General features: G+C 37.6%; 1 long non-coding RNA gene across 1 annotated transcript in view; it reads right to left on the bottom strand.

Annotated features, from left to right (window-relative positions):
* Window positions 1–2,715, bottom strand: part of LOC120882194 — a 20,683-nt gene extending 17,968 nt beyond the window's left edge. The window contains exon 1 of the long non-coding RNA XR_005725436.1: window positions 2,702–2,715. This is a non-coding gene — a long non-coding RNA (uncharacterized LOC120882194). The remainder of the gene's footprint in view (window positions 1–2,701) is intronic.
* Window positions 2,716–7,957: the final 5,242 nt, after the last annotated feature.

Here is a 7,957-nt window from a genome sequence, read left to right as displayed (position 1 = left end):
TTTTTTTTTTCCTCAAACTTTTTTTTAACTGTTAAGTCTATTTCTCTACTTTATATTTCTATAACTATTACTTTTCAAAAAAAAAAGACTCTACTTTTTTAAAGCAAACACCATATATAGTCTTCGCGTGGTTGTTGTTGGTATTTCTTTTTTAATCTTGGGTTTTTTTTTTCTTATATATATTTTTTTCCTTATTTTTTTTTCCTTATTTCTTTTTCTTAATAATATTATTATTTTTTTATCTTTTCTCTTTTTTTTTCTTTCTTCCTTATGCTTCGTCTCTTTAACATTGTATTTTTGAAAATCTAACCTCTACTCTAGGTTTTTAATCTTTGCTTTTCGGTTTTTGTTGTCAATCTTGTACATTTCATAACCCAATCTTACCTGACAGCGAGATTACTGGCTTGACCACTCTCTCCTCCTTTTGGACTCTCCTTTTTCTCCACCAGGTGGCCTCTGTCTCTCCCCCCCCTCCCCCCATCTCTTCTATATCCAACTCTGTGATTCTCTGTGTGTTCTAGATGGTGGAGAGCACCTAAGGAACTGATTACTGGCTGGACCTGTCTCTCTCCTTTTCATTCCTCTCTCTTACCCTCCTGGCCACCTCTGTCTACTTCCTCTCTCTCCTCTCCCCTGTATAACTCCATAAATACCGCTGAGAGGTCCAGACTATGGAGCACACATAAGGAAGTGACTATTGACTAGCTTGCTCTCTCCTCTTTTGATCTCACCGCATCTCATTCCAGTCACCTCTAACTACCCCCTCCCTCTTCTCTTCTCCATGTAACCCAGTGAACCTCTCTGGGTGCCCCTCAATGTGGAGAAACCTTCCATCTTTAGCCTAGATACTATATCATTGGTGCTGTATAGATGGAGAAGTCTAGAGACCACCGTAAAAATAAAACCGAAAACCAGAAGCAGGAGGCTTAAGTCCAAAGCTTGAGAACATCAGAGAACTCCTGAATTCAGGGAACATTAAGCAATAGGAGCTCATCAAATGCCTCCAAACCTACACTGAAACAAAGCTCCACCCAAGGGCCAACAAGTTTCAGAGCAAGACATACCACACAAATTCTCCAGCAACACAGGAACACACCCCTGAGCTTCAATATACAGGCAGTTCAAAGTTACTCCAAAACTTTAGACGTCTCATAACCCATTACTGGTCACTCCACTGCACTCCAGAGAGAAGAAACCCAGCTCCACCCACCAGACCTCCAACACAAGCCTCCCTAACCAGGAAACCTTGACAAGCCACTGATACAACCCCACCCACAGTGAGGAAGCTCCACAATAAAGAGAAATCCACAAATTACCAGAATATAAAAAGGCCATTCCAAACGCAGCAATATAACCAAGATGAAGAGACAGAGGAATACCCAACAGGTAAAGGAGCAGGAGAAATGCCCACCAAAGCAAACAATAGAGGAAGAGATAGGGAATCTACCTGAGAAAGAATTCCGAATATTGATAGTGAAAATGATCCAAAATCTTGAAGTCAAAATGGAATCACAGATAAATACCCTAGAGACAAGGATTGAGAAGATGCAAGAAAGGTTCAACAAGGACCTAGAAGAAATAAAAAAGAGTCAATATACAATGAATAATGCAATAAATGAGATCAGAAACACTCTGGAGGCAACAAATAATAGAATAACGGAGGCAGAAGATAGGATTAGTGAAATAGAAGACAGAATGGTAGAAATAAATGAATCAGAGAGGAAAAAAGAAAAACGAATTAAAAGAAATGAGGACAACCTCAGAGACCTCCAGGACAATATGAAATGCTCCAACATTCGAATTATAGGAGTCCCAGAAGAAGAAGACAAAAAGAAAGACCATGAGAAAATCCTTGAGGAGATAATAGTTGAAAACTTCCCTAAAATGGGGAAGGAAATAATCACCCAAGTCCAAGAAACCCAGAGAGTCCCAAATAGGATAAACCCAAGGCGAAACACCCCAAGACACATATTAATCAAATTAACAAAGATCAATCACAAAGAACAACTATTAAAAGCAGCAAGGGAAAAACAACAAATAACACACAAGGGGATTCCCATAAGGATAACAGCTGATCTCTCAATAGAAACTCTTCAGGCCAGGAGGGAATGGCAAGACATACTTAAAGTGATGAAAGAAAATAACCTACAGCCCAGATTACTATACCCAGCAAGGATCTCATTCAAATACGAAGGAGAAATCAAAAGCTTTACAGACAAGCAAAAGCTGAGAGAATTCAGCACCACCAAACCAGCTCTCCAACAAATTCTAAAGGATATTCTCTAGACAGGAAACACAAAAAGGGAGTATAAACCCGAACCCAAAATAATAAAACAAATGGCAACGGGATCATACTTATCAATAATTACCTTAAACGTAAATGGATTGAATGCCCCAACCAAAAGGCAAAGACTGGCCGATTGGATACAAAAACAAGAACCCTCTATATGCTGCTTACAAGAGACCCACCTCAAAACAAGGGACACATACAGACTGAAAGTGAAGGGTTGGAAAAAGATATTCCATGCAAATAGAGACCAAAAGAAAGCAGGAGTGGCAATACTCATATCCGATAAAATAGACTTTAAAACAAAGGCTGTGAAAAGAGACAAAGAAGGCCACTACATAATGATCAAAGGATCAATCCAAGAAGAAGATATAACAATTATAAATATATATGCACCCAATATAGGAGCACCACAATATGTAGGACAAATGCTAACAAGTATGAAAGGGGAAATTAACAACAACACAATAATAGTGGGAGACTTTAATACCCCACTCACACATATGGACAGATCAACTAAACAGAAAATTAACAAAGAAACGCAAACTTTAAATGATACATTAGACCAGTTAGACCTAATTGATATCTATAGGACATTTCACCCCAAAACAATGAATTTCACCTTTTTCTCAAGTGCTCATGGAACCTTCTCGAGGATAGATCACATCCTGGGCCATAAATATAACCATGATAAATTCAAAAAAATCGAAATCATTCCAAGCATCTTTTCTGACCATAATGCACTAAGATTAGATCTCAATTACAGGAGGAAACCTATTAAAAATTCCAACATATGGAGGCTGAACAACACGCTTCTGAATAACCAACAAATCACAGAAGAAATCAAAAAAGAAATCAAAATATGCATAGAAACTAATGAAAATGAAAACACAACAACCCAAAACCTGTGGGACACTATAAAAGCAGTGCTAAGAGGAAAGTTCATAGCAATACAGGCATACCTCAAGAAACAAGAAAAAAGTCAAATAAATAACCTAACTCTACACCTAAAGCAACTAGAAAAGGAAGAATTAGAGAACCCCAGAGTTAGCAGAAGGAAAGAAATCTTAAAAATTAGGGCAGAAATAAATGCAAAAGAAACAAAAGAGACCATAGCAAAAATCAACAAAGCCAAAAGCTGGTTCTTTGAAAGGATAAATAAAATTGACAGACCATTAGCCAGACTCATCAAGAAGCAAAGAGAGAAAAATCAAATCAATAAAATTAGAAATGAAAATGGAGAGATCACAACAGACAACACAGAAATACAAAGGATCATAAGAGACTACTATCAGCAATTATATGCCAATAAAATGGACAACCTGGAAGAAATGGACAAATTCTTAGAAAAATACAATTTTCCAAAACTAAACCAGGAAGAAATAGACAATCTTAACAGACCCATCACAAGCACGGAAATTGAAACTGTAATCAGAAATCTTCCAGCAAACAAAAGCCCAGGTCCAGACGGCTTCACAGCTGAATTCTACCAAAAATTTCGAGAAGAGTTAACACCTATCCTACTCAAACTCTTCCAGAAAATTGCAGAGGAAGGGAAACTTCCAAACTCATTCTATGAGGCCACCATCACCCTAATACCAAAACCTGACAAAGATACTACAAAAAAGGAAAACTACAGGCCAATATCACTGATGAACATAGATGCAAAAATCCTCAACAAAATTCTAGCAATCAGAATCCAACAACACATTAAAAAGATCGTACACCATGACCAAGTGGGCTTTATCCCAGGGATGCAAGGATTCTTCAACATCCGCAAATCAATCAATGTAATTCACCACATTAACAAATTGAAAAATAAAAACCATATGATTATCTCAATAGATGCAGAGAAGGCCTTTGACAAAATTCAACATCCATTTATGATAAAAACTCTCCAGAAAGCAGGAATAGAAGGAACATACCTCAATATAATAAAAGCTATATATGACAAACCCACAGCAAACATTATCCTCAATGGTGAAAAATTGAAAGTATTTCCCCTTAAGTCAGGAACAAGACAAGGGTGCCCACTTTCACCACTACTATTCAACATAGTTCTGGAAGTTTTAGCCACAGCAATCAGAGCAGAAAAAGAAATAAAAGGAATCCAAATTGGAAAAGAAGAAGTAAAACTCTCACTGTTTGCAGATGACATGATCCTCTACATAGAAAACACTAAAGACTCTACCAGAAAATTACTAGAGCTAATTAATGAATATAGTAAAGTTGCAGGATATAAAATCAACACACAGAAATCCCTTGCATTCGTATACACTAATAATGAGAAAGTAGAAGAAGAAATTAAGGAAACAATTCCATTCACCATTGCAACAAAAAGAATAAAATACTTAGGAATATATCTACCTAAAGAAACTAAAGACCTATATACAGAAAACTTTAAAACACTGATGAAAGAAATCAAAGAGGACACTAATAGATGGAGAAATATACCATGCTCATGGATCGGAAGAATCAATATAGTGAAAATGAGTATATTACCCAAAGCAATTTACAAATTCAGTGCAATCCCTATCAAGATACCAGCGATATTTTTCACAGAACTAGAACAAATAATTTCAAGATTTGTATGGAAATACAAAAAACCACGAATAGCCAAAGCAATCTTGAGAAAGAAGGATGGAACTGGAGGAATCAATTTGCCTGACTTCAGGCTCTACTACAAAGCCACAGTCATCAAGACAGTATGGTATTGGCACAAAGACAGACATATAGATCAATGGAACAAAATAGAAAGCCCAGAGATAAATCCACATACATATGGACACCTTATCTTTGACAAAGGAGGCAAGAATATACAATGGAGTAAAGACAATCTCTTTAACAAGTGGTGCTGGGAAAACTGGTCAACCACTTGTAAAAGAATGAAGCTAGATCACTTTCTAACACCGCACACAAAGATAAACTCAAAATGGATTAAAGATCTAAATGTAAGACCAGAAACTATAAAACTCTTAGAGGAGAACATAGGCAAAACACTCTCTGACATAAACCACAGTAGGATCCTCTATGATCCACCTCCCAGAATTCTGGAAATAAAAGCAAAAATAAACAAATGGGATCTAATTAAAATTAAAAGCTTCTGCACAACAAAGGAAAACATAAGCAAAGTGAAAAGACAGCCTTCCGAATGGGAGAAAATAATAGCAAATGAAGCAACTGACAAACAACTAATCTCAAAAATATACAAGCAACTCCTGCAGCTCAATTCCAGAAAAATAAACGACCCAATAAAAAAATGGGCCAAAGAACTAAATAGACATTTCTCCAAAGAAGACATACGGATGGCTAACAAACACATGAAAAGATGCTCAACATCACTCATTATTAGAGAAATGCAAATCAAAACCACAATGAGGTACCACTTCACACCAGTCAGAATGTCTGCGATCCAAAAATCTGCAAGCAATAAATGCTGGAGAGGGTGTGGAGAGAAGGGAACCCTCCTACACTGTTGGTGGGAATGCAGACTAGTACAGCCACTATGGAGAACAGTGTGGAGATTCCTTAAAAAATTGCAAATAGAAATGCCTTATGACCCAGCAATCCCACTGTTGGGCATACACACCGAGGAAACCAGAATTGAAAGAAACACATGTACCCCAATGTTCATCGCAGCACTGTTTATAATAGCCAGGACATGGAAACAACCTAGATGTCCATCAGTAGATGAATGGATAAGAAAGCTGTGGTACATATACACAATGGAGTATTACTCAGCCATTAAAAAGAATACATTTGAATCAGTTCTGATGAGATGGGTGAAACTGGAGCCGATTATACAGAGTGAAGTGAGCCAGAAAGAAAAACACCAATACAGCATACTAACACATATATATGGAATTTAGGAAGATGGCAATGATGACCCTGTATGCAGGACAGCAAAAAAGACACAGATGTGTATAGCGGACTTTTGGACTCAGAGGGAGAGGGAGAGGGTGTGATGATTTGGGAGAATGGCATTGAAACATGTATAATAACATGTAAGAATCGAAATGCCAGTCTATGTCTGATGCAGGATATGACACTCTTGGGGCTGACGCGCGGGGATGACCCAGAGAGATGTTGTGGGGAGGGGGGTGGGAGGGGGGTTCATGTTTGGGAACGAATGTACACCTGTGGTGGATTCATGTCAATCTATGCCAAAACCAATGCAGAATTGTAAAGTAAAAATTAAAAATAAATAAATAAATTTTTTAAAAAAAGGAATAAATGTAGAAAAAATATAACAGGTTTTAAAATTAAAATTATAGAAAAGAGAAAAAACAAAGAAAAAAGGGGGAAAAGAATGAAAACTCCACAGAACTGCAAAAGCCCAATGTAAAGGCAGAGGTTTATAACAACAGTAGGAAATGTGACTGAATATACACATCTACAAATACATCCATAAGCAAAATCAAAACAATACAACAAAAACTAAGTACAATAGATTGACCTGGTGAAGAAAGGAAACCAAAAATTATATCTACCAGAACAAAACTAATTAACCCACAAACTGGAATACAAAACTAAAGCAAAGTGACAATTGGGGAATAAAGCAATGAAAATAAAACTATCAAATATGTTGAGAGGAAAGGAGAGAAAGAAAAGAAAGAAAGAATAGACATGCAAAGTTAAATAAAGGTATATAATAAGATTTATATACATTAACGATTAACTGCAAGGGTGAAAGAACAGTCAGAAAAGCAAACAAAGGAATATATGTAGAAAAAATAATAATAGGTTTAAAAAATTAAAATTTTAAATTTAAAAAAGAGAAAAGAAAGCAGGAAAATGCCACAGAACAGCAGAAGCCCAACGTAGAGGCAGAGGTTTATGACAACAATAAAAAAATGTGACTGAGGAAAAAGAAAAAAGCTCAAAAGCTTAATTTGATTTCTCAGTGCCAATAAAATCGACAACTACAACAGAGGGGGAAGAAACGGAAAAAAATCCAAAATAATCTACAGAACAAGTCAAAAAATAATAATAAATATTTTTCTTGAGTCACTGCTGTCAGAGTCCTTTCCTGCGCTGGGAATCACAGTCCACTTTACCTCCCTAGGATGCCCTCCAACACTATACTGATCTCTGGACCTGCTATGGGGTCTGCTCAGATTCTAATCTGGTCCTGCTCCTGTGTGTTCTTGCCTCCAGTGTCCACAGCTACCAGAACTAGCGTGTTTTCTTTTGTGGAAGCTCTCAATGGCCTTTTATATATTCCGTAGATACAGAGTCTGCCTAGTTGATCTTGTGGATTTAATCTGCAGTGTGTACAGCTGGTGGGAAGATTTTGGGTTTTTTTCCCTAGTCACACTGCCCCTGGGTTTCAATTGTGGTTTTATTTCCACCCCTACAAGTGGGTTGTCCACTGGGGTTTAGCTCTTGAGGCTGCCCTGGAGGGCTTGGGTTTTCCCCTGTGAGGGCCAGGTGTGGAAGCAGTGCAGCTGCTTGGGTCCACAGGGGTTCTGGCAGAACCAGGTACTCAGGGGGTTGACGGCTAGGTAAGCAGGAAATATAGTGCTCTCGAAGTGTATGGCAACTAGTATTGGCCAATACACTCCAGTATTCTTGCATGGAGAACCCCTTCTCTGACAGAGAAGCCTGGCAGGCCACAGTCTACAGGGTCGCAAAGAGTTGGACAGGACCAAAGCGACCCTGCGTGCATAA

Source organism: Oryx dammah, unplaced genomic scaffold, assembly GCF_014754425.2.
Source record: "Oryx dammah isolate SB20612 unplaced genomic scaffold, SCBI_Odam_1.1 HiC_scaffold_23, whole genome shotgun sequence".
NCBI classification, from domain to species: domain Eukaryota; kingdom Metazoa; phylum Chordata; class Mammalia; order Artiodactyla; family Bovidae; genus Oryx; species Oryx dammah.
The sequence above is the reverse complement of the archived record's forward strand: the minus strand, read 5'-3'. Positions and strand labels throughout refer to the sequence as shown.